This window comes from Triturus cristatus, chromosome 4_1 (assembly GCF_964204655.1).
Source record: "Triturus cristatus chromosome 4_1, aTriCri1.1, whole genome shotgun sequence".
NCBI lineage: Eukaryota > Metazoa > Chordata > Amphibia > Caudata > Salamandridae > Triturus > Triturus cristatus.
In genome coordinates this window covers 886,435,779-886,462,034 of record NC_140585.1, presented here as the reverse complement: position 1 = coordinate 886,462,034, position 26,256 = coordinate 886,435,779, and the positions used below count along the sequence as shown (strand labels likewise).

General features: G+C 52.1%; 1 long non-coding RNA gene across 4 annotated transcripts in view; it reads right to left on the bottom strand.

The window, feature by feature from the left end:
• LOC146855725 (uncharacterized) overlaps positions 1-22,193 on the bottom strand; it is a 211,582-nt gene extending 189,389 nt beyond the window's left edge. For 3 of the 4 annotated variants that reach the window (XR_014981378.1, XR_014981376.1, XR_014981377.1), the window contains exon 1: positions 22,107-22,193. This is a non-coding gene — a long non-coding RNA (uncharacterized LOC146855725). The remainder of the gene's footprint in view (positions 1-22,106) is intronic. The other variant, XR_014981379.1, reaches the window with a different exon arrangement.
• Positions 22,194-26,256: the final 4,063 nt, after the last annotated feature.

Below are 26,256 nucleotides of genomic sequence, written 5' to 3'. Positions count from 1 at the left end.
GATCCCCTACCGTGCTGATACCAATCGTATCCCACTTCTCAAAGCCTTTCGTAGTATACAGATAGCCCAAGCGCTGAGATGTATACAGTGGTGTAGCCCGAGTCAAGCGATCCCTCCACCCCATCGCCGCATTTGCTGCATGCCACACCTGTACCGTGACCCGCGTCGGGCCCGTCAACCGCGCATCGAGGGACCCCGAGTATAATGCTCGATTATAGTCACCGCCCGGCAATAGCAATTTGTCCATCTGAAAAGCCGGGTTCAAAGCAGGGCCATACATCCCGTGATTGACGGCAGCCAACTGGGAGGCCCAGTAGTATCGCTTAATGTCCGGGAGGGCGACCCCCCCATCGTACCATGGCAGGGTTAGTTTGGCAAGAGCAATCCGCGGCCGCCCATCCCAAAACAATCGACGCTGGAGACACTCCACCTTCCGAAAATAACGGGCCGGCACCAGGTCCACGGTGTTCTGTAGGGCGTACAAAAAGCGGGGCAGCGACATCATTTTGAACAACGCTGCCCGGCCAAGTGGCGAAAGCGGCAGCCACCGCCAACCCGCCACGTCCGCCCTTAGGCGCTGGAGGGGGGGGAGAAGATTCCGTTCGTAGCGGGCCACTGGGTCCAGTGTTATAAAAATACCCAAATAAGTGAATCCCGATGTCGCAATCTGGATAGGGCACCCCCGCGGAAGGGGGGGGGCCTCCCCGGAAAGAACGTACACACAGGACTTAGCCCAGTTGATGACCAATCCGGAGTTGCGACCAAAGGAGCTCAAAACGTCCACCAACACGATGAGCGATTTGCACGGTGATGCGAGATACAAAAGTATATCGTCCGCGTATAGGGAGACCCGGTCCTCGTATTCCGGCGTCCATCTAAGACCACGCATCGAGGGTTCCCATCGCAACCACTCCGCAAGGGGCTCCAAACAAAGCGCAAATAGGAGAGGCGACAGCGGACAACCCTGTCGGGTGCCCCTGCCCAAGAGAAAGGGAGCCGATACCCGTCCGTTGACCACTACCTGTGCCAGCGGATTGTCATAGAGCAATTTCACCCAACCGATGAACCCCGGGCCAAAACCAAACTTCGCCAATGCTGCCCAGATGTATGGCCATTCCAGGGTATCAAACGCCATGGTAGCGTCCAAGGACACCAAGATGGCCGGCTCACGAAGGAATGGTGCGCGAGCAAGGACGCCATGCAACCGCCGCAGGTTCAAAGCGGTATTGCGATGGGGTATAAAGCCGGATTGATCCTGATGAACCAGGTCGCCCACAACCCGGATCAGACGATTGGCCAGTACCTTGGCGAGGATTTTAGGTTCCGCGTTTAACAAGGAGATGGGCCTGTAAGAAGCACATCGATCACGGGGCTTCCCCTCCTTATGGATAACAACAATGGTAGCGAGACGTTGGTCAGAGGGGAGAGAGCCTGCCGCCCTAGCCTCAAGGAACATGTCCCTGAGATAAGGCGCAATAACATCTGGGCGCAACTTGTATAATTCAATGGGGAGTCCGTTAGGACCCATGGCCTTGCCCGATGCAATCGAGCGGATGGCCAAAGCAATCTCATCTGACGACAGGGCCGCATCCATCACTACTTTATCCTCATCGGACAAGGAGGGCAGAGCTACGTCCCGAAGCAGCAGTCGAGAGTCTTCCTCCGAGCGTTCCGAGACCGGAGAGTAGACCCCGTGAAAATACTCCGCAAAGCAATCAACTATATCACCGGGGTCCGTCACACGCACACCGTCCACCCTCTCAACCTCCGGTACCACTCGACTCGCTCTCTCCTTCTTATCCAACCAAGCAATCAATTTCCCGGCCTTATCACCCATATCATACAAACGTCCCTGTTGCTCCCTGCTCACACTCCTAGCAGATTCAGTAACCAGCGCCTTGTAGTCGGCCTGCTTGAGCTCCAAGATATGCAATCTGTCATCCGTTACACCTTGCTCCAACTCACTCTCCAACTCAGTAATCTCATTTTCTAGCCGAACAACCTCCTGCGCAGCGCATTTTTTGGTGGAGGAAATGAGAGATAGGGCCTGTCCCCTAAGCACCGTTTTAAAGGCCTCCCAAAGGGAGATGGCGGAAGACACCGACCCCACGTTGTCCTTGAAGTAATGTTCCAGAGACTTGACCAAGTCTGCACAAATCGCGGGGTTCCGTAGGTACCAGGGGTTGATCGGCGCCACCCTCCCCTCCGCCCCCAGGGCGATATCCAAGTGCAACAAAAGGGGGGAGTGATCTGAAATACCGCGTGCCAAGTGTCTCACCTCCCCGATCATCCCAGCTTGGGCCGCAGGAACTAGCATATAGTCAAGCCTCGAAAGACTACGATGGGCCCCAGAATGGAAGGTATACTGCGCCTGTCCAGGGTGTTTCAACCGCCAGCAATCTATCAGTCCCAGAGCATCCAGAAAACCCCCCAACCAACTCTGGGCCCGAGGGAGGTCCCTAGGGGGGTATCGATCCTCAACTCCGGAAACAACAGCGTTAAAATCCCCCCCCCAGGACCACCACCCCCCCCCGGGAGCCCTAGCAGCAGACGTCCCAAATCAGCATAGGTGGCCGTCTGCAGGCCCGGCGGGACGTAGACCGTGACCAGCGTAATCAATCTACCCTCCCACCTCCCCACCAGCGCAGCGTAGCGCCCTCTGTCGTCGTGGATCACCTCATCCACCACTAACGGGAGAGAGGTCCTGACCAAAATGCCCACTCCCCTCGAGCCAGAAGTGAAGCCAGAATGGGCCAGAAGGCGATACCCTCGTCTATTCATGGCATGGAAAGAGTTCCCTATGAGGTGTGTCTCCTGCAGGAACACAATGTCTGGCGAGATACGTTTCAGAAACTGCAGGACTACCCCCCGCTTTATCCTGTCCCCCAGCCCATTCACATTCCAGGAAAGAAGTTTCAGCCCCCTACCCCCCATCCCTCCCAGCACAGAACATCCCCCTCCCGGGTGGCACAATCATAGTAGAACAGCATGAAATATTATCCCGCCTTGTGAAACAAACAAACAATCCCCAACCCCGTCCCATCAACCCCAACAAAACTCCCCCCTCCCTGCACCCCTGCGTGAGCCCAAACAGCCCCCCCAACCTGCAGGGTGCCTGTCGCCCCATTATAAAATTCACTACAAAAAGGACAAAAAAAGAACCCCAGAAGGAGGAAAGGGCCCCAGCAAGCCCCCCGCAACCTCCAAACACCACGGGGCAAAGTGTCAACAACTGGAGTCCGGTGCAGCCACAGGCGCAAAACGTTACCAAAGCAGTCCAGCGCCAGAATCACAGATCCATTCCTACTCCGGCGAACCTTCTCCGCTCTCCGTCATCCGCCCCTCCGGCTCCCGACTCTTGGGCAGGGCATCCAGCCACTCTCCCACCGCCTCCGGCCGGTCGAAGAAGTGTGAGCGACCATCTATCTCGACTCGCAGCCTAGCCGGGAAGAGCATCGCATACTTAAAGTCCATGTCTCTCAAGCGCCGTTTGATGGCCGAGAAACCCATCCGTTGCTTTTGAACCGCTTGCGTAAAATCTGGGTAAAAGCTAACATTAGAGTTCTCAAAGCGTAATGGCCCGCCACCCTCGACGGCTGCAGGATAGCGTCTCTATCCCGAAAATTGAAAAGTCGGGCAATGATCGGCCGCGGGGGGGCACCGACCTTAGGCGCACCCCCTGGAACCCTGTGGGCCCGTTCCACGGCAAAGAATTTGCTCAGCCCTTTGGGTGCTAGATGAGTCACCACTAGATCCTCCACAAAGAGGTCCACAGCAGATTCCTCCGATCGTTCGGGCACGCCGATAATGCGGACGTTGTTCCGCCTGGCCCTGCCTTCAGAGTCCTCGAGGCGACGCTCGGTCAGATCGCTTGCGAGCTGCAACCTCCGCACCGTCGTCTGCAAAGCGGCCACATCCACCGTTAGGCTCGAAGTCGCTTGGGCCAACGAGTCGACCCGGTCGTTGGTTTTCGACAGGTCTGCTCTGACCAAGGTGACATCGATCAGCACCGAGTCCAACTTGTTGACCAGAGTATCCAGTTGCTGGTTCACGGTCACCTTCATCTCCTCGATGGCCCCCATGACATCCAGCAGAGTCAATTCGGGTGATGCGCCCGAGGCCTCCTTGGGCGGCTCAGGCGATTTACGTGATCCACTAGGGGATCCCTTTGGCTGAGCATAGCGGTCCATATTGTTGGCCTGAGAATAGGCTCCCCTCCGGGTAGATTTGGGTTTTAGCTTGTCGCCATCCACTCTTGTCGTCATCGTTGGCGATCAGCAAGGTCAGCACCCTCCAGCACCCGGAGGAAGGCCCGGGGATCCGGGCCGCTAGCTGATGTCCAGGCTTGGCACTCCGCACTCGGTGCAGCTCTCCCGATGTCTCCTCAACAGTTTCGGTCGGTCAACTCGAAACCGAAAGTGAAAGTACGAGTTCCAGGGCAGGCCCAGCCTGGCATGCCGTTGTTGTTCACTTTGCAGCCGGGCACCTCACCAACCCGAGTCCGGGACCAAAGCCGGAGAAGGCCGCAAACTTCAGGTCGCCAAAAAACCAGGTTCCCGGAGTCCAATTTCGATTTGGAAAACGAGTGGCACCTTAGCGTAAGATCATAGACAAAAGCCCGTCGAAAAGATCAGGATCATGACAGGATAGACGTGGGAGGTTGCGGAGGCCCTCGGGAGCCACAAGCCTACGCGGCCATCTTGGTTGCGCGCTAGGCTCCTCCCTTTAAAATGTATTTTTAAACACAGAGTAAATCTAGATTGAATCAATTTTAATCAATACAATCAGTCTTTTTATAAAGTGTATATTGTGTATGATATATATTTGTTATGTACTTTAATGGTTATTATTGTTTTTATAACCGAATAAAGATTTACTTACTTACTACACAAGATCTTCAAGTGGCTTCCCCAAAACAAGAGACGCACCATCACCCAACCCTCATCACCAGTGGACTGGACTATGGAAACGCCCTCTAGACAGGAATAGAGGCCCACCTCATCCAAAGACTGCAGACCATCCAGAAAACTGCAGCAAGACTGAGCCGTGGTCTCCCTCATCACACCCACATCACTCCCCACCTCAGAGAGATCCACTGGCTCCCTGTACAGAAGAGATGCCATTTCAAGCTGCTCACCCACGTGTACAAGACCCTGCACAACTCTGGGTCCGCCTACATCAATCACCACCTGAGCGTCCACAAACCTGACAGACACCTCAGCTCCGCCTTCCTCTCACTGGCCCTCACCCCTTGCACACGCCGGAACAGGCCTGGAGAATGCGCCTTCTCCTACCTCACAGCTAGGGCCTGGAACAACCTCCCCTGCACCTCATGACCACCCCCACTCTACATGAATTCCGAAGGACACTGAAGACCTGGCTATTCAACTGAGACTCTGGACCCTGCCAGCAGCTGGATACCCCCACGGGTGACAGGTCTCGCTCTGCAAATCTATTGATTGATTGACAGCCTATGTAAGAGTTGATTACAATTTAGATAAATAAATTTTAAAAAAGTACACTAACTCTAACTGATCTTGACATTCTAAATGCAGATCCTTTCATACAGACTTAAAAAAATTCCTCCAGCCCATCAGCAACAGCAGCCATCAGCAAAGACTGGCGGTTCTGCTGGCAGGGGCTGAGGTATTAACTCAGTGTATTGTGAGCAGGGCTGAGTTGCAGGCTCGAGTCAGCATTGGGCACCCGCACGGCGGTCCTTGCAGAGATGCTGAGCCGCCCCAGGCTCTCAGACACTCAGTGGATATTGGCGCCGGCTTCGTACAGTGAGTGGCACAGGGCTCGTCGCTGTAAGGTGAATGGAGAAGGAAGTGCGACTGAGATAGAGAGAGTCTGAGGAGAGATAGATGCATGCGGTGGCAGAGACGTTGTGTGAGGAAACCGGCTGCCCCTGAGGTAGAGATAGGCTAAGGAGAGAGAGAGAGATGTGTGAGATGGCAGGGAAGTCTTGTGAGGGAACTGCCTGCTTCAGACACAGAGGCTAAGGAGAGAGATGTGTGAGGTACAGGGAAGTTGTGTGAGGAAAGGCGAAAGGCGAAGAAGAGAGAGGTGTGTGAGGTACAGGGAAGTTGTGTGAGGAACTGTCTGCTCCAGAGACTGAGGCTAAGGCGAGAGATAGATGTGTGAGGCACAGGGAAGTTGTGTGAGGAACTGTCTGCTCAAGAGACTGAGGCTAAGGTGAGAGATAGATGTGTGAGGTACAGGGAAGTTGTGTGTGGAAAGTGGCTGCCGCTATGAAAAAGGCGAAGGAGAGAGAGAGGTGTGTGTGAGGTGGCAGTGAAGTTGTGTGAGGTAACTGTCACCAAGATGGAGAGTCTGAGGAGAGATGTGTGTGAGCTGACAGGTTTGTGAGGAAAGAGAACGGCACCAAGACACTGAGATGTGGAGAGGTGCGTGAGTGGATAGGACGTTGTGTGATCAAAGAGACTAGAAACAAGACATGAGGTGGAGGAGAGATGTGTGTGAAGTGGCAGGCAAGTTGTGTGAGGGGACCGACTGCCACCAAGATAGAGCGAGTCTAAGAAAAGAAGTGTGGGAGGTGGTAGGGAAAATGTGTGAGGGAAGAGACTGGCAACAAGTTACATAGAGGTAGAGGGGAGGTGTGTGAGGTGGCAGGAAGCGTGTGCGAGAGAAAAGGCTGTAAGCAAGATAATAGAGGCTGATGAGCGATATGTGTGAGGCGGTAGGGAAAGTGCGTGAACGAAGAGAATCTGACAACAAGAGAGGCTGAGGGGAGGCATACAAGAAGGTAGCAAAAAAGAGGTGTGAGGGAGGCGACTTGCACCTAGATACCGAGAGGCTGAGGAAAAATGTTTTAGAGGTGGCAGGGGAAGTGTGTGAGGAAAGGGACTCTGGCATCAAGCTACGTATAAACTGAGAAATAATGTGTGGACAAAGATCTTAGAATGAGAACACACTGATGGAGGCTGAGGAAGGTTATACTGGCGAGGGGGAGGAGGAAAGAGATCCTTAAATTAACAAACACAAAGAGGAAATGGTGACAGACGGGTGGGTGCTCAAGGAAAGAGGTCTTAATATGTTAAATATCTTGCTTTACCACCATTCAAACACGATGAAAATAAATTAACACAACCCCGTTCATTTTGTGGCTGGTCGTTTCATCAATGTTGGCATAAATCTGGTCAATATTAAGATAGTTGTTAAATTTCATTTCTGCAAATTTTCGAGCTTTCCCGCAGATTGTCAGCACAAGTTTGGAGAACATTTCCTCAGATTTTAACATACGTTTTTGCCGATATAGGCCCCTCTAATGAGGACCCACTAGTGTCTTGGGACTTCAGTGCTTGCTGAACGCTAATTAAGAATATGACCACAGAACCTCATCTGCTCACTAAGCAACATTCGTACGCACATCACTGTGGTTCTGAGTGAATCGCCTCAGCGCCCTCTGCTGAACGACAGCCGACTTGCAGCTGGTAACTAAAGGGTTTGGCACCAACCTGTACAGAAGAAGGCCAGAATGTCGAAGCCCGGTATCATGAAACTGCAAATGTGTTTATGATGTTTTTTTTGTACTTTTTTCTATTGTGTGAAACATTCTCAGGATGCTCCTGTTTCAAACAAAGGAGTCTTTTTAGTGCGTCCCACTAGGTCTGGGCCCTGAATCGTTAATATCCAGTGTAGGTATTAAGATGCTTGTGCAATGGTTCAGTGCCAGGCGGCCATTTTATTCAACACGTGCTGTGGATGGCTGTAGAGACAACAGTCATATTACTGAGACTATGGCCATCCAGATGGCCATAAAAGGGCAACTCATGTCCAATTACCCAAGCATCACCTACAGTTATCAATTCTTTAAAATGTATGTAGTGTAGGTCGTAGGCGCCGCCCAGATGAATATTCCACTCTGGCCCATGCTACGAGCTGTTTGGTTTATTGTTCCACCTCCTAGGAAGCGCTTCCTTCGGAATGCTCCTTTCCTCTGGTTTTCCCCAGCACTGCAAGCGAATGGGACTGGCATTTGCACGCTGTCCAGCATTTGTGCATGCGGCACGGGCAAACAGTATTTGTGGATGACTGCGTTTACTTATATTGGCATATTTAAGACAGAAGTACTGACTTTGCCAAGGCTTGTTCTTCTATGAAATCCACCAGTGGGACTTTTGAGTGACAGGTTTGGAAAACCAAAAGGCATCCTGGCTAGTTACCTGGACTACGAAGAGAGAGGAGCAGAGCCCCGCCCAGCCAGTCCTCACCCATGCAGCATGGTAGCCTTATTGTGGAGACTTTCCATGCGTCACCCACTTACCCGGGGCACAAAGGGCAAGACTACTGGTACAGTAAGGCCACTGCACGCTGCAGCCTTACAGCGCCATCACACCCAGGCCAGATGCAATGCATCATAAACAGACACCATACGAGGTGGGGCGGGGGAACGGGGGGAGTGGTTGGGGATGACGTCATAAAGGTAGATTGTCATTTAATAATCAATACAAATCGTCCCAAGCTCTATGAACTCCTCCGGTGACGGGTTTTAAAACACAGGATAAAACTCACCATTTTAGTGTACCGTGGTATTAACAATAGATTATATTTTTTAAATGGTGCTTACTACCACAGCCGTGTACCTTCATAGCGCTGTACAAAGCAAATATTTAGATCACCCAACCAAGAGGTACTCAATGTATCGACCTCGTAACTATGATGTATAGTTTTCCATCCGTCTCTGAAACAGGTGCAGTAACATATTGCGCTGTCTTTGCGGACCATGAAGTTCTAAACATTCGCACTTGTGTGAACCGCTGCCTCGGCTAATGCCACTGTATGGCCCACTTGTCTTCTTCCCAAACGGGGTCCACGGGAAGAGTCTTAAAGATAACAGGACCAAAGGTTAAACGTTGCAATGTTGAGCTCTGCAGTATTGTGCGCAGGGTAAAGAGCTCCACCTACTGGGCATAATGAAAATGCATGACTGTGCGACTTCCTGAACGCCTTTCAGCGTCACTGGGGAACATCTGCTTTATATTTACATTATCGCTTCATATAGCACTCCTGTCATCCAGAAATCAATGGAGTGTTTCAAAGCGCTTTTTAGCCTCGCTATGGAAGACAAACCAGTTAATTGCAAGTAAACAAAATGGCCATTTATATTTACGTTTGCTAAAGGTTTAATAAGTAGTTGTAAAAATGTAGATAGTACAGGAAATGTTGCCACCTTTAGCCAATGCTGATGGTAGCTTTGAAAATACCTACATACTCAGCATCGCTCTCACTGCTCTTCAGGAGCAACTGTCCACCACCCACTCTCTCCAAGGGGAATTTGGGAGTGATTATGGACTCCAACTTGTCTTCAGAGATCAAGCAAATCAAGTTACTAAAGGAGCTTTTGGCATCACTCCATGCCTTTGCCACATTATTTCTTACCTAGTTTTCCCTCTAAAGCCCCTATTACGAGTTGAGGTGCTATTTATCCCAACACACACAACACCAAGGAGCTTTTCTCCATCATCAAGGAATTTGCTAAACCCTGAAGCAAAACAAAAGATGTCCCACCCTCCCAAAACCTCTGCAACAGACTCAGCACCTTCTTCCACCACAAGATTAAGATAATCTATGACAAATTCGACAATCAAGACCACCTGACCGTGACAGCTCCCTCCTCATGCAACGTCACCCAACAGACCCTGCTCAAATGGATCCAGCTCACGACAGAAGACAACTCGAAGACCATGAAAAGCATCCACTCCGGAGCACCACTAGACCCCTGCCATCTTCGACAGAGCCACCTCTGCCATTGTACCCGAACTACGTCGGACGATCAACTGCTCCTTCAAGACCACCACGTTCCCCAACGACTGGAAACACACCAAAGTCAACCTCCTCCTGAAGAAACCCTCTGCGGACCCAACGGACCTCAAGTACTTCAGGCCCATCTCCCTGCTTCCCTTTGCAGCCAAGGCCATCAAAAAGTCAGTCAATACCCAGCTAGCAAACTTCATTGAAGCTAACAACGTGCTGGACATCTCCCAATCAGGACTCCGCAGCAACCACAGCACCGAGACCGCCCTACTGGCCGCCACCAAGGACATACACCCCCTCCTCGACCAGGGCAAAATGGCAGCCCTCATCCTCCTGGACCTCTCGGCTGCATTGACACTATCTCCCACCACACCCTAGCCACCAGACTCTATGACACCCGCATCCACGGCAAGGCCCTTAATTCTACCTCCCTCAGCCTCACCCTCTTCAACATCTACACGGCCCCCCTCGCCACCATCTTCAGGAACTAAGGGCACAACATCGTCTCTCACGTCGATGACACCAAGCTGATCCTCACCAATTAACCCAACATCACCAAACACAACTTCCAAGAAGGGATGAAAGCAGTCACCACCTGGATGAAGAACACCTGCCTGTAACTCAACTCAGAAAAGACAGAAGTCCTCATCCTTGGCTCCAACCTCCTCCGCATGGAACGACTCCTGGTGGCCCTCCGCCCTCAGAATACAAGGCACTTCACAACACCGGACCCGCATATCTGAACAGTCGCCTCTCCTTCCACGCACCCAAAAGACACCTCCGATTAGCTCAGCTTATGCTGGCCACCATGCCACGTATCAACAGGACTGCAATGGGAGGAAAGTCCTTCTCCTACCTCGCAGCCAAAGCCTGGAACACCCTATCCATCCACCTCCGGCAATCTCCCACATTGCCCCTGTTCAGGAAGGACCTCAAGATCTGGCTCTTCGGATGACCTCAGCACTCCTAGGAGCAGCCCCTCTAAACCCTCCCCAGCACCTTGAGACCCTCAAGGGTCAGTAGTTGCACTTCACCAACCCTGTTTGATTGATTTATCGTACATGATTAATAACGATACCACTGGCTCGGTTATCGAGTTGGTGGGGAATAACATGCAGATTCTGGTGTTTAAGCGTTACAACAAACAAATGATGGACGGAATGCTGACAATGCAGACATTCTCCCCCAGTCAAGAGATCTGGGTTAAATCCATCGTTCTTTTGCCCACTACACCACCCCAGTTTAGACATGGCCATATGCAAATCAGTCTTGACCCTGTGCCTCATGGGAACAGTCCAGCCCGAACTGCCAAGCCAGGTAATCCCTAGACCAGAAACAAGCATCCTAGGACCGGTTTCTGGCTATCAGCCGTCATCAGCCAGGATAGCTTGACTCCAGTGGCGTAGTGAGCACGGGTCCCACGTCTGGGAATACCCATCCCACTTAGGGCGAAAAGCGTTACAAGAAACAAATGATGGACGGAATGCTGACAATGCATACATTCTCCCCCAGTCAAGAGATCTGGGTTAAATCCATCGTTCTTTTGCCCACTACACCACCCCAGTTTAACCCAGATCTCTTGACTGGGGGAGAATGTCTGCATTGTCAGCATTCCGTCCATCATTTGTTTGTTGTAACGCTTTTCACCCCAAGTGGGATGGGTATTCCCAGACGTGGGACCCGTGCTCACTACGCCACTGGAGTCAAGCTATCCTGGCTGATGACGGCTGATAGCCAGAAACCGGTCCTAGGATGCTTAATTCCGGTCCAGGGAAGACATGGCTTGGCAGTTCGGGCTGGACTGTTCCCATGAGGCACAGGGTCAAGACTGATTTGCATATGGCCATGTCTAAACTGGGGTGGTGTAGTGGGCAAAAGAACGATGGATTTAACCCAGATCTCTTGACTGGGGGAGAATGTCTGCATTTTCAGCATTCCGTCCATCATTTGTTTGTTGTAACGCTTTTCACCCCAAGTGGGATGGGTATTCCCAGACGTGGGACCCGTGCTCACTACGCCTGTTGGACAGGCCACACGAAGGGCTTGCTCCCTCCCCGCACGACAGGGCCCGAGCTCCGGCCCACCAGGCATAACCCACGAAAAGCACCTGTACCCCGTCTCCCGACGGATCTTCGGCCCTCGGACCTCTACTCATCACGGGGCCCAGCCCCACCGGCTCCCCCGGCCGGTTCAAGCCGCCATCTTGGGCCCTGCACCCCGAGGCCGCGTGGCCTCGGCCCGACCCTAACCCCGGGCCTGGCCGGCCCCGACATCCCGGCACCACCCTCCACCCAGGAGGTGAGCGGACCACTTGGCAGGTCAATGGGAGAACGAAGTGTCAAGAGCTCTTCCCCCCCGCCAGGTGCCGATCGCCCCCAGCTCCCCCCAGGCGCTGGCTCCACCCCCTGCTGGGTGTCTGGACACCTTCATCCCGGGCCCTCCGACCTCCAAGTGCGAGGGTCCGGACATCAAAGGGCGCCTGCCCTATAACTGGGGCAACTCCGGAGCAGGAAGGCAGTTGTATCCTGGAGTCGAGAGACACCGAGAGAACTCAGCCTTGACGGACTACTGGCGCTGCCGTAGCCCGCTCTTGTGAACCATCGTCCTGCCTGCTGGCGCTGCCGCGGCCTTCTGCAACATCCATCCCCGTCGGGACCTGCTGGCGCTGCCGCGGCCCGTTGTAACGACCATCCTCGTTGGGACCTGCTGGCGCTGCCGCGGCCCGTTGTAACGACCATCCTCACCGGGACCTGCTGGCGCTGCCGCGGACCGTATATCGATCATCTTTCCGGGACCTGCTGGCGCTGCCCCGGACCGTGTACCGACCATCTCAACCGGGACCTGCTGGCGCTGCCGCGGCCCGTACCAACTAAGCCACCAAGCTCGAGGATTGTGAGCTAATCATCATCTCATCCGAACTACCTGACTGGTAGACAGACTGTCCCGCTACCCCTTACCCTGCTTTGAGAGACTTGAATCGAGGGGACCCCTGAGTCCAGACCTCCTTGTACCCTTCAACCGTACCTTAAGAAGTGCTTATAAAGAACACTGAACCTTATCTGTGTGTGGTATCTGTCTGTGAGGGGGAAGTTACTTGTCTGTACGATCGCTGGAGACGGCTCTCCCCGGAGACCTCTCCTCCTGACCCCGGCCGACCCTCCCGGTCCATCTACCCTTTCTAACATTGGTGGCCAGCGGCGCGATCCGAATCAACGCGTAATCGTACAGAGAGTAGCTCACCCCACGACAAAAACACGATGTCAGCCAAAGATAGCAGCTCCACCGAGAATTTCCAAATGGATAAATTAGAAGAATACAACCACCGCGAACTGAGACAATTCTGCATAGAACTTGGCATTGCTACCACCGGCCTGAGTACCAAGGATGATCTAAAGCACGCCCTAGAGTCGTGGACAGAAACTGGGGTCGCCGGACCCTCCGACCAAAGCAGCATCACACCAGAGGGGAACGCCACGGCTCCCGAGGAGCGGGGAACGGGCCTCTCGCAGGAGGAGATCCGAGAAAGAGAAAGAACCAGATTGCACGAGTTGGAAATGGCACGACTCAAGATGGATGGGGAACTCAAGTTAGCTGAACAGAAACTCAACCTCGAGCATATGCGGCTCCGAGACGAACGAGAAGAGAAGCAGAGACAGAGAGAGCTGGAGGAGAAAAAAATAACGCTCGAGCACGAGCGCCAACTAGCGGAGATAGAACTTCGGAAACAAAATAAAGAACTGGGGGTGCCTGAGCAACCACACACCCCGGGGCCAATCGAGAAAAAAGTCCACATCCCCAAGGATGTTGTCCGCGAGTATGTCCGAGAAGACAACATACAACAGTGGTTTAAAGCCTACGAGATCGCCATGACCTCCCACCGGATCGACCGGAGTGATTGGGGAGCCGGACTTTGGGGGAGGTTTATCAACGAGGGTCGCGATGCCCTACTGCAGCTCCCAGATCACCAAATGTCGTCCTACGACCACATGAAGGCTGCCCTCCTCACCCGCTACGGCCTCACACCCGAGATGTACCGCCAGAGGTTCAGAGATTGCACCCGGATCCCAGGTACAACTTGGGTAGAATACGTGAACTATTTCAGCCGTGCCTTCGAGGGTTGGATAAAGGGGAGCCATGTCACCACTTACGAACAACTCTTTAACCTTATGGTATGGGAGCACCTGTCGAACAACTGTTTCGTCGAGCTCAGGCAGCACCTCCTCGACAGTAAGCTGACTGACCCCCGGCAGCTCGCCGCCGAAGCTGACCGATGGGAAAGCACCCGAGTGGGCCGGAGGGGGCCACACGAACAGAACAGAAGCAACCCAGGCCAGCACCGTCCTCGGGGAGGAGGAGGGGGCCAGGGGCGAGGGAGAGACGCCTTGCCAACAACACCCGTGGCCAGCACCCCGCCTCCGGCCGGCCGGGGCAACCCCCGTGGCGTCCTGGGGCCCGAGCCAACGTCACGTGCCACCGATGCCAGCGAGTCGGCCACTACGCCAATGACCCGAGCTGCCCGCAGAACCAAGCACCCAAGCCCCGCCAGGTAGCTGCCGCCGCCCTGGGGGAAGAGCGATCATCGGAGGAACCAGAAGAGTATGAGCCGGCCCAGCAAGAGTGGGAGCCGGCCGCCATGGTCCTGGCGTGCTTAGGGGGAAGAGACATGGTCCCGCGGGCTCCCCTACCCGCTAACACCAGGAAATACGGTCAGTTGGTGACCATTAATGGACAGCGAGCCGAGGCCTTGCGTGACACAGGCGCCAGTGTGACGGCCGTCCGCTGTCACCTGGTGAAGCCCGAGCAGATCCTGCCGAACATTCTCTGCCCCGTCCGCTCGGCAGACAACTCTGAAAGTATGTGTCAAATGGCCTGCGTCCCATTCGAATGGGGAGGGGTCTCCGGCCTGTTGAAGGTGACGGTCCGGGACGATGCCCCCGTGGACTGCCTCCTGGGGAATGACCTCGAGAGTTCCCCGTGGGCCACCGTTGAGAGAAGGGAGCACCTGGGGATGCTGGGCCTCCCGGACTGGGCCTGCATAACCACCCGGTCCATGGCCGCCCGTGCCGTCCCTCGATCAGAAGAACCGGAATGGCCGGCACCTCCGCCCCCGGTCGCCCCAGTAGAAGACAACGACAAGGCCAGCCTCCCAGACCCGACGACCGAAGGGGACGCACAATCCCAGGACCTTCCTGACCTGGCTCAGTGGCGTCAAGAAGGGGGGCCCACCCAGGAACAGTTCCGCCAGGAACAAAAGACCTGTCCCTCCCTCGAGGGACTCCGCCAACAAGCCAGCGCCCAGAACGCAGGGGACTCCACCGGAACTCACTGGGTCTACTGGGATAACGACCTGCTATACAGCGAGCAAAGAATCGCCGAGCTGGGGGCCGGTCGAGTACTGGTGGTACCTCTCCGCTTCAGAGACTTTCTGCTCAACCTGGCACACGATGTCCCCCTGGCTGGACACCTGGGCCAGGACAAAACGTACAGCCGCCTAGTGACCCACTTTTTCTGGCCGAAAATGAGGAACGACGTCCTGAACCACTGCCGATCTTGCCCCACATGCCAAGCCAGCGGGAAGAGTGGTCGGAAGCTGAAAGCCCCTCTGCAACCCTTCCCTGTGGTCACCACCCCGTTCGAGAGGGTGGGGATAGACATTGTGGGGCCTCTGGACCCCCGCACGGCACAAGGACACAGGTTCATCTTAGTACTGGTGGACCATGCCACCCGCTACCCCGAGGCGGTGCCTCTACGGACCGTGACAGCTCCGGTGGTTGGCCGGGCCCTAATGGGGATCTTCTCCCGGGTAGGCTTCCCCCGAGAAGTCGTCAGCGACCGAGGCACGAACTTTATATCCAAATACATGAAGTCCCTCTGGCAACAATGCGGGGTCACCTACAGATTCACGACCCCCTATCACCCCCAAGGGAACGGACTAGTGGAGCGGTTTAACCGCACTCTCAAGGGGATGATTGGGGGATTGGAAGAGCCCCTCCGTCGCCAGTGGGATGTACTACTCCCGTGCCTCCTCTTCGCTTACCGAGAAGTTCCCCAGAAGTCCCTCGGTTTTAGCCCTTTCGAACTCCTGTACGGGCACCCTGTGCGAGGGCCCCTCAGCCTAGTAAAAGAAGGTTGGGAGATGGCCCCCCTAAAGACCCCTCCAGACGTCTTCAAATACCTCCTGGCCCTACGCAATCAGACCCGGCGCTTCAGACAGATGGCCAAGGCGAACCTCGAGGCCAGCCAGGAGGACATGAAGAGGTGGTATGATCACAATGCCTCCTCCGTTGAGTTCGAGCCTGGACAACAAGTATGGGTGATGTCCCCCACCGAACCATGTGCCTTGCAAGATAAGTGGACGGGGCCCTTCAAAGTGGTCGAGCGCAAAAGCCCCGTCACTTACCTCATCGACCTGGGGACCTCCCGGAACCCCCTCCGGGTCCTCCACACCAACCGACTCAAACCACACTTTGTGCACTCAGAACTCAGCCTCCTGATGGCTACGGACAGTGGGGCAGAGGAAGACTCCGAACCCCTCCCGGATCTTCTGAAAACTCAGGAGAATGACGGCTCCGTGGACGGGGTCCGGCTCTCTGACGCCCTCACTTCGGAGCAACGCCAGGGCTGCCGGAACCTCCTGCTGCAGTTCGCTACCCTGTTCTCCCTCACCCCCGGGGTCACCCCTTGGTGTCTGCACGACGTGGACACCGGGGACAGTCCCCCTGTCCGACACCGGGCCTACCGCGTACCAGATCGGGTACGGGCCTGCATACAGGAGGAAGTGGCCAAGATGCTCACAATCGGGGTCATCGAGCCCTCGGACAGTCCCTGGGCCAGTCCGGTTGTATTGGTTCCCAAAGCCGCTGCCCCCGGCACCGCACCTGAACTGAGATTCTGCGTCGACTACCGGGGCTTGAACGCTGTCACCCGGACCGACGCTCATCCGATTCCCCGAGCAGACGAGCTGATCGACCGGCTGGGGGCCGCCCGCTACCTCAGTATCTTCGATCTAACAGCGGGCTACTGGCAGATCGGCCTCACACCCAGGGCTCAGGAACGGTCAGCCTTCTCTACCCCCGATGGCCACTACCAATTCAAGGTCATGCCCTTCGGCATGAAGAATGCCCCCGCCACGTTTCAACGCCTCGTGAACCAGGTCTTGGCGGGGCTCGAAGAGTTCAGCGCTGCCTACCTGGACGATATCGCTGTATACAGCCGCCACTGGCCCGACCACCTCCGTCACCTCCAAGAGGTCCTACAGGCCCTCCAGCGGGCCGGCCTCACAATTAAGGCCGGCAAGTGCCAAATTGGCCAAGGGTCTGTGACCTACCTTAGGCACCAAGTGGGAAGCGGGCTGGTGGCCCTGCTACAACTTAAGATTGCTGCCATCCAGTCCTGGCAGCCCCCCGTCACCCAGACCGAGGTCCGAGCCTTCTTGGGGCTCACCGGCTACTACCGGCGGTTCGTGAAAGACTACGGCAGCATCGTGGGGCCCCTCACGGGTCTCACGTCCAAGAACCAGCCGAAGCGGATTAACTGGACCCCCGATTGTCAAGCGGCCTTCGAGAAACTGAAGGCCGCCCTGTGCACCGCCCCTGTGCTCCAGGCCCCCGATTACAGTCAGGAATTCGTGGTACAGACCGACGCCTCCGACCACGGCATCGAGGCCGTCCTTTCTCAGTTAAACCCCGAGGGTCATGACCAGCCGGTGGCCTTCATCAGTCGACGTCTCCTGGCCCGAGAACAGCGCTGGAGCACCATCGAGAGGGAGGCATTCGCAGTGGTGTGGGCCCTCAAAAAGCTCTGGCCCTATCTCTTCGGTACCCACTTCCGGGTACAAACCGACCATCGACCCCTGCAGTGGCTGATGCAGATGCGGGGGGAGAACCCAAAACTCTTGCGCTGGTCCATTTCCCTGCAGGGAATGGACTTCACTGTGGAGCACCGACCAGGCCAAGACCACGCCAACGCGGACGGCCTGTCCCGCTTTTTCCGCCTCGACGAAGAGAGTCCCCAAGGAGATGGGTGACTCTCCCCGCCTTCAGCTGGGGGGGACGCATGTTGGACAGGCCACACGAAGGGCTTGCTCCCTCCCCGCACGACAGGGCCCGAGCTCCGGCCCACCAGGCATAACCCACGAAAAGCACCTGTACCCCGTCTCCCGACGGATCTTCGGCCCTCGGACCTCTACTCATCACGGGGCCCAGCCCCACCGGCTCCCCCGTCCGGTTCAAGCCGCCATCTTGGGCCCTGCACCCCGAGGCCGCGTGGCCTCGGCCCGACCCTAACCCCGGGCCTGGCCGGCCCCGACATCCCGGCACCACCCTCCACCCAGGAGGTGAGCGGACCACTTGGCAGGTCAATGGGAGAACGAAGTGTCAAGAGCTCTTCCCCCCCGCCAGGTGCCGATCGCCCCCAGCTCCCCCCAGGCGCTGGCTCCACCCCCTGCTGGGTGTCTGGACACCTTCATCCCGGGCCCTCCGACCTCCAAGTGCGAGGGTCCGGACATCAAAGGGCGCCTGCCCTATAACTGGGGCAACTCCGGAGCAGGAAGGCAGTTGTATCCTGGAGTCGAGAGACACCGAGAGAACTCAGCCTTGACGGACTACTGGCGCTGCCGTAGCCCGCTCTTGTGAACCATCGTCCTGCCTGCTGGCGCTGCCGCGGCCTTCTGCAACATCCATCCCCGTCGGGACCTGCTGGCGCTGCCGCGGCCCGTTGTAACGACCATCCTCGTTGGGACCTGCTGGCGCTGCCGCGGCCCGTTGTAACGACCATCCTCACCGGGACCTGCTGGCGCTGCCGCGGACCGTATATCGATCATCTTTCCGGGACCTGCTGGCGCTGCCGCGGACCGTGTACCGACCATCTCAACCGGGACCTGCTGGCGCTGCCGCGGCCCGTACCAACTAAGCCACCAAGCTCGAGGATTGTGAGCTAATCATCATCTCATCCGAACTACCTGACTGGTAGACAGACTGTCCCGCTACCCCTTACCCTGCTTTGAGAGACTTGAATCGAGGGGACCCCTGAGTCCAGACCTCCTTGTACCCTTCAACCGTACCTTAAGAAGTGCTTATAAAGAACACTGAACCTTATCTGTGTGTGGTATCTGTCTGTGAGGGGGAAGTTACTTGTCTGTACGATCGCTGGAGACGGCTCTCCCCGGAGACCTCTCCTCCTGACCCCGGCCGACCCTCCCGGTCCATCTACCCTTTCTAACAACGCCACTGGAGTCAAGCTATCCTGGCTGATGACGGCTGATAGCCAGAAACCGGTCCTAGGATGCTTGATTCCGGTCCAGGGAAGACATGGCTTGGCAGTTCGGGCTGGACTGTTCCCATGAGGCACAGAGTCAAGACTGATTTGCATATGGCCATGTCTAAACTGGGGTGGTGTAGTGGGCAAAAGAACGATGGATTTAACCCAGATCTCTTGACTGGGGGAGAATGTCTGCATTGTCAGCATTCCGTCCATCATTTGTTTGTTGTAACGCTTTTCGCCCTAAGTGGGATGGGTATTCCCAGACGTGGGACCCGTGCTCACTACGCCACTGGAGTCAAGCTATCCTGGCTGATGACGGCTGATAGCCAGAAACCGGTCCTAGGATGCTTGATTCCGGTCCAGGGAAGACATGGCTTGGCAGTTCGGGCTGGACTGTTCCCATGAGGCACAGGGTCAAGACTGATTTGCATATGGCCATGTCTAAACTGGGGTGGTGTAGTGGGCAAAAGAACGATGGATTTAACCCAGATCTCTTGACTGGGGGAGAATGTATACATTGTCAGCATTCCGTCCATCATTTGTTTGTTGTAACGCTTTTCGCCCTAAGTGGGATGGGTATTCCCAGACGTGGGACCCGTGCTCACTACGCCACTGGAGTCAAGCTATCCTGGCTGATGACGGCTGATAGCCAGAAACCGGTCCTAGGATGCTTGATTCCGGTCCAGGGAAGACATGGCTTGGCAGTTCGGGCTGGACTGTTCCCATGAGGCACAGGGTCAAGACTGATTTGCATATGGCCATGTCTAAACTGGGGTGGTGTAGTGGGCAAAAGAACGATGGATTTAACCCAGATCTCTTGACTGGGGGAGAATGTATGCATTGTCAGCATTCCGTCCATCATTTGTTTGTTGTAACGCTTTTCGCCCTAAGTGGGATGGGTATTCCCAGACGTGGGACCCGTGCTCACTACGCCACTGGAGTCAAGCTATCCTGGCTGATGACGGCTGATAGCCAGAAACCGGTCCTAGGATGCTTGATTCCGGTCCAGGGAAGACATGGCTTGGCAGTTCGGGCTGGACTGTTCCCATGAGGCACAGGGTCAAGACTGATTTGCATATGGCCATGTCTAAACTGGGGTGGTGTAGTGGGCAAAAGAACGATGGATTTAACCCAGATCTCTTGACTGGGGGAGAATGTATGCATTGTCAGCATTCCGTCCATCATTTGTTTGTTGTAACGATTCTGGTGTTTAACGCACCAAAATCCACATTATATGGGAAATACTGTATGCTTTTCCCCTGTTACATTTCAGCAGCTTTAACTTCCAGAAATGTAATGAAGGTTGAGGTATTTAACGCTTCTCATAATTATCAAATGTGTTAAATACCCAACAACTCATAATTCCGACCTGTGCAAAAAGAGGGGTTTACGCATGTGTCGTAATATATCAACCAACTCATAATCAGGGCCTAAGAGTAAGGGTTACAATGGCGTTGTTTCTTTTGTGTCTAGACTAAGCCCCTCTCTATATACCTTGCAGGCTCCAGACAATGGAAAGTGCATAGCCAGACAACTATATGACTGGGACCACACCTCATGGAACCTGCACTCCTTATACAGGCTTCCTAGGGCTAGAGACAATACAATAGGCTTTTTTAAAGGGCACAGCTACCTCAAACAGAGGTGTCCCAGCGCTCTGCAGACTACAGCAGTGAAACAGCCAACAGACAGAAACTACCCCTGCATAAAGAGCCAGGTTCTTAGGGACTTCCTAAACTCATGTTACGATTCGATCTTGCGCAAATGAAAAGTTCCACAATCTTGTGTTCCTGACCAAAAAGGACCTGCCCCCTTGTCGGGTTTTGGCAAAATCGAAAAAATGGCCAGGAGGAAAAAATATGTAGGAAAAATGAATTCTCAATAGAAGGCTAAATATTCCTCCATTGGTAGTGCATAGTCCTATTCTTCATAAACATGCATTTCAACAAAAGAAACAATCACATACCAAAGATTACATAATTTAATTAACGTAATCCAGGAGTTACTTCATCCAAATTAAAGTTTTTTTTTCATAATGTACAAAAGACATATTTTTACACACATACATAACACATATACAAAATGGCAAAAAAAGTATAATAGTAATTGTTAATAATAACAATAATATCCAGTTCCTTACACCCAAATCGTTGGAAAAAGAGTGTTCACCTATAACCTATAGGTAATACACTAGGAGGAAGTCTTATTTGCACAATTGGCTCTATGAACTCTACAGAACCTTAATCAAAAAGTTGTGCATAAATTCTTCTTAGAACAAATCATATAATTTTCTCATCAGACTCCTCTAAACAAAATCTGTCGACGCGGGCGCGTTTCGGCCAAATGAAACATCTCGGCCTCCTCAGGACAGGGGTGAGGAAAACGACCTAAACAACAAATTCCAAAGAGATAAACAAACATATAATGTCCATTTACAACAGAAACTATCTCTATCTCTGTGCCTAACACCGAAAAGCCCAACGTGACACCAAAGGGTGGTATTAAAATAAAAACAAAAGAATGAATCAAGCAAAAAAGAAAGAAGATTGGAGAAACACCAATAGAAAGGAAAAAATCCACCATCTCCAAGGTAACAAGTGTCACACTCAAAGGTATATTGATACCAAATCAAGAAAAGGAGTGTATAATGATTGAGATAACCACCACTCACCAATCTAAAGGTGGACCCAAACTAACCACTGAAAGTAAATCCCAAAAGTGTATTCTAAATAAAGCCCGAGTAGGTATTCACATACCAGAACTCCATATGCCTGCAACAATCCAGACGGAATAAATCCAACTACGACAGAGGGATGGTGCAGCTTTATAATCAGATGCGCACCTCCAAGCCCTCAAAGTAACAATGTAGTGCCAACTTCTTTAGAGGATATAAATCTAAAAAAGCAATAACAAAACAGGGGATACTCAAAAATCAAGACGACCATCCCTCAGATGTACCTGTTATAGAAAGATCCAATCTATACGGGTCTATCGCACAAATGCAGACTGAAAATCGTAATGCCGCTCCCAAAGGTGGAGAAACAAAGACCCACTCTAATTCTTACCTTGACACAAATGGGGACCTGCACGGTCTAGCAAACCTTCATTCTTCGTGCAGGCACAGAACCCTCCTCGCGGTCTCAGTAATGACTGCAACTCGGCGTCCCACGTGATCGGGACCCGAAAAAAACAACTAAGGGAGAAAGCGGACTAATCGTACTACTACCGGCTTAAAAACAACATAGAAAAGGGACAAAGTAATCCCACCCGTGATATAGTGGATATATACTTTAAAAATAATTTCAAAGCAGAACACAACCAGTAAGGCGCTCAGAAAAAATAAAAAATAAAAATAAACAAACATCTCATGTGTGAACAATACACCGAAAGAAAAAGGGGGAAACCAGATCCATAACGTCACTGCTCAAATTCAATCACCATAAACAAAAGACCAAAGGGTTACTAAAACACCAGTGATCCCATAACAAACACGAAGTACAAACACACCCAAGAAAGAATATAATTAATAAAAAAGGGAAAGACCTTTGTGTCAAGCAGGACAGTCGGGGTAGGCACAGAGAGGAGCTCACAATCTAAAATTCACATCAGTACCAAAAGAGAGGGAAAGATATGTACAAATATGTCTACCATAAACATATTATGGATCTACTCTTAATCACCAAAATCAAAAGTAATAAAAATAATAATAATAACTATATACAGATTTATCAGAAAAGAAATTAAATATAAACATAAAACGGTAAAAAGACTCATACAAAATATATACAAAAACTCAGATAGGTTGTGTCATAGGACTGTACAGTATATACATGTATACTAATCATTATTTTAGACAAAAGTATGATTGTACAGGAAGGTATAGGGCATCCAGCGAACCAAATGTATAGTCGGGTTTTGGCATATCAAAGGATGCAGAGCAGACACTGGTAGTTGGAACTTAGAGTCCGTTCCTGTCAATATGGTCTGGGTCCTTACCTTAAGGTAGCCTGGCCCCATGTCACCCATGGCTCGTAAAGCAAAGATCAACGCTTTACATTCTATCCCCTTAGCCACCGGGAGCCAATGCAACTGTCTCAGATGGGGGAGAGATATGATGGCGGAAGGGGACCTGGTGAATTAGACTTGCCGCAGCGTTCTGAACCACCTATAGTCTATGAATCAGGTAGGCTGGCAGTCACAGATATAAACTGTTGGCGTAATCCAACTGTGAGGTCACCAGTGCATGTACTATGATCCTGCGGCTCTACTCCGGGAGCAGATGGAGGAATTTCCTTATGATTTTCAGCTTCCCGAAACACTCTGAAGAAATCTGCAGTCGTTGTGCCATGAAAGATAGATCCGTCTCCCACTTGATGCCAAGATTTCTTGCTGCGTCAGCTGGAAACGGCAGGGGTCCCAGGTCTGCGGGCCACCAGAGGCACGAAGGGAGAGGAGGTGCCGAACTAAAAAACAAGACCTCAGTCTTATCTGTATTTAATTTCAAACAGTTACTGTTCATCCATCTGAAAATATCTATCAGGAACTCCTCGAATTTGTGGACGGCAGCAGCGGATTGTTCTTTAAAAGAGAGCACCAACTGAGTATCATCCGCATAAGAGACCACCTACACCCCCCACAATGCAATGAGCATCGACAGTGGTGCCAAGTAAATATTAAAGAGCAACGGGCTCAGAGCAGAGCCCTGAGGCACTACACACAGTAGAGGTTTTAGTGTAGATGCATCGTAGTTATGCAGTGGTCACACATCAATCGGTCTGCCATACTGGACCACTCTTTCGTCAACATTTACTCTGCATCCACTGCCAAACAATGGGTTTGATTTCAATAGGTCCATCAAATTATGATCGCTGCATAAACATCTATTTGTGCGGAGATCGCAGTCCTACGTGGTGCAGTATTTAGGGCACCAGGTAATTATTGGGAGAAATAAAGTTTGCACCCTTAATTACATTCTGGAAGGTCAAACCTGCCCAATTTAACAGGGGAAAAAGCCAAGTATTAAACTAGACCTATGGATTTTTCCGAGATAAATATAAAAATATTTACGTTATTAAAAAAAAGCAAGAATAGGTGTTAATTCATCAAGCCATATATATTTCAAACATCTCAGTTTGGAGTTTACCGGGTGTGATAATTATTGTATATTGCAAGGGGCACTCATTATGTGGCCCTATGTCTCTAGCCTGGACTTTCTGCACTCTTGACCATTCTATCATTCACGAAGTCTCACACCGGCGAGAGCGATTTCTCAGCCCAGAAGGCAAAGCTGTGGAAATGATTTCATCGACAATAACTTCCAATTTCAGAGAGCTTTTAAAGTCTGTCGCTTTCTAATCTCATGGTCCCCAGAAGACATACCTCCCCTAAGAAAATGGTACATACCCGCCTGCATGACCTGACCACACCTACTTACACATATGTCTGCACCACCTCATGATTAAATATAGTAGGCCATCATTACATGATTCGAGCACGTCTCAAATTCGCAGACACTACATCCAAAGCGTCCCATATAGACAACACTGCAAATGCTTTTAAACATGCACACCCAAAGGGCATCACAGATACCTGATCAAGATCAAAGCACCTAGTAGTCTCATCAGGGGTATGAAGCGCTATATACATTTGTCAATACAATACATTGCACAGAGGGACCTCAGTCTTCCCGTCCCCCCAATCAGAGTTAAGACATGTGCATTCCATGTAGGAATCATTTCCACAGCTTTGCCTTCTGGGCTGAGAAATCGCTCTCGCCGGTGTGAGACTTCGTGAATGATAGAATGGTCAAGAGTGGAGAAAGTCCAGGCTAGAGACATAGGGCCACATAATGAGTGAAACCCCAGCTCTCCTCTTCCTTCCCATGTAAAACCACAGGCCTTTCTAGTAATGGCCAAAAACTATTTCACAACGGTCAGTTCATTCTGACCGTGTAGAAAGAGGACACACTGGCGTCCCCTTTGCATCAGAGAAATTAAATCCAATGGGCGTTTTAACGGCCTCATGAAGGCAAATTCACCCTAATATGTACGTCATCCCAAAGGTCAGATAAGGCAATCTCATTGCAATGTCCTCCCTCCAACGTGGGCATTTTTAGGTTCATGTGATGCCATTTTGTGGTTCAATTGGTTAGTTTGGCATTTTATGTGGCAATTTCATGCCCAGGTGTCTCTCTATGACTTTTTCCTTCACAGGAGGAAGGTAGCAGGCTCAGTTTTGTGACCGCCTCCTGGGGTCGTGGAGCTCAGACAGTGAAAATAACATAAATGTCTTCATGAGGAAACTTCCCACACTGAGAAGACGCTAGCATTAAAATCCACATCAACCCTCACAGCATTCTATGGGTTCCCGCATGGCATGGTAACATGATATACATCTCAAAATGCCTTGCAAAGGACAAAGAGATGTTTTTCTGGGTGATCAGGAAAATTCCACTGAAGTCAATGAAGGTGAAGCACTTATGGGAGGAGGGTGCAGCTTGTGAGATGAGAGGTCCACTTAAAGTGGATTGAAGCCTTCCTTTTGTGGGAGGCTGAAGGTGATTCCAAGAGGGTAACACCCTCTGCCCCCAAACAGGGAACGGGGCATGCAAACAGGCTCGTGTATGCATCTTTTCCTAGAAAACTAAATATAACATTTGGCGTATGTAATAGCAACAATACTCTTGCTAAACTATAACAGTGGGTTAATTCCAAAAGCATATAAACTTCTCGTCCCCTTTCGTTAAATTCTTACAAATTCAGGCAAGCATTTCTCTTAAACGCCACCGATCTTAAGGCAAAATAATGTATAATAAGCCCCCCCCCCTCCTTACCTCTTCCTGTTCATGTTGAGTCTCAAAGACACCAGTCGTCAGGAACATAGGTAAAATATATACATATACAAATTCAGTGTTCCACTGGAAACCATTTGTTAATCATTTGTCTTTTACAAGGTACTACAATGTATGACCTCTCTGTTATTAGCACACAATAAATGCACTACAAACAATGACACAGCTTCGTGGGTTATTTTGTAAACAGATCACAAATGTATATAATTCAAAGATTGATAAGGTGCTCCTGGTGAAGGCGCAGTTCAAGTGAGAACAGTGAACCCGAGAATTCCAAACACAGAGAACAGACAATATGTACAAGAATCCCAACCACAAGGACATTTTCACATTCCAAACCAATAGATATCCAGGGTTGTATCAAG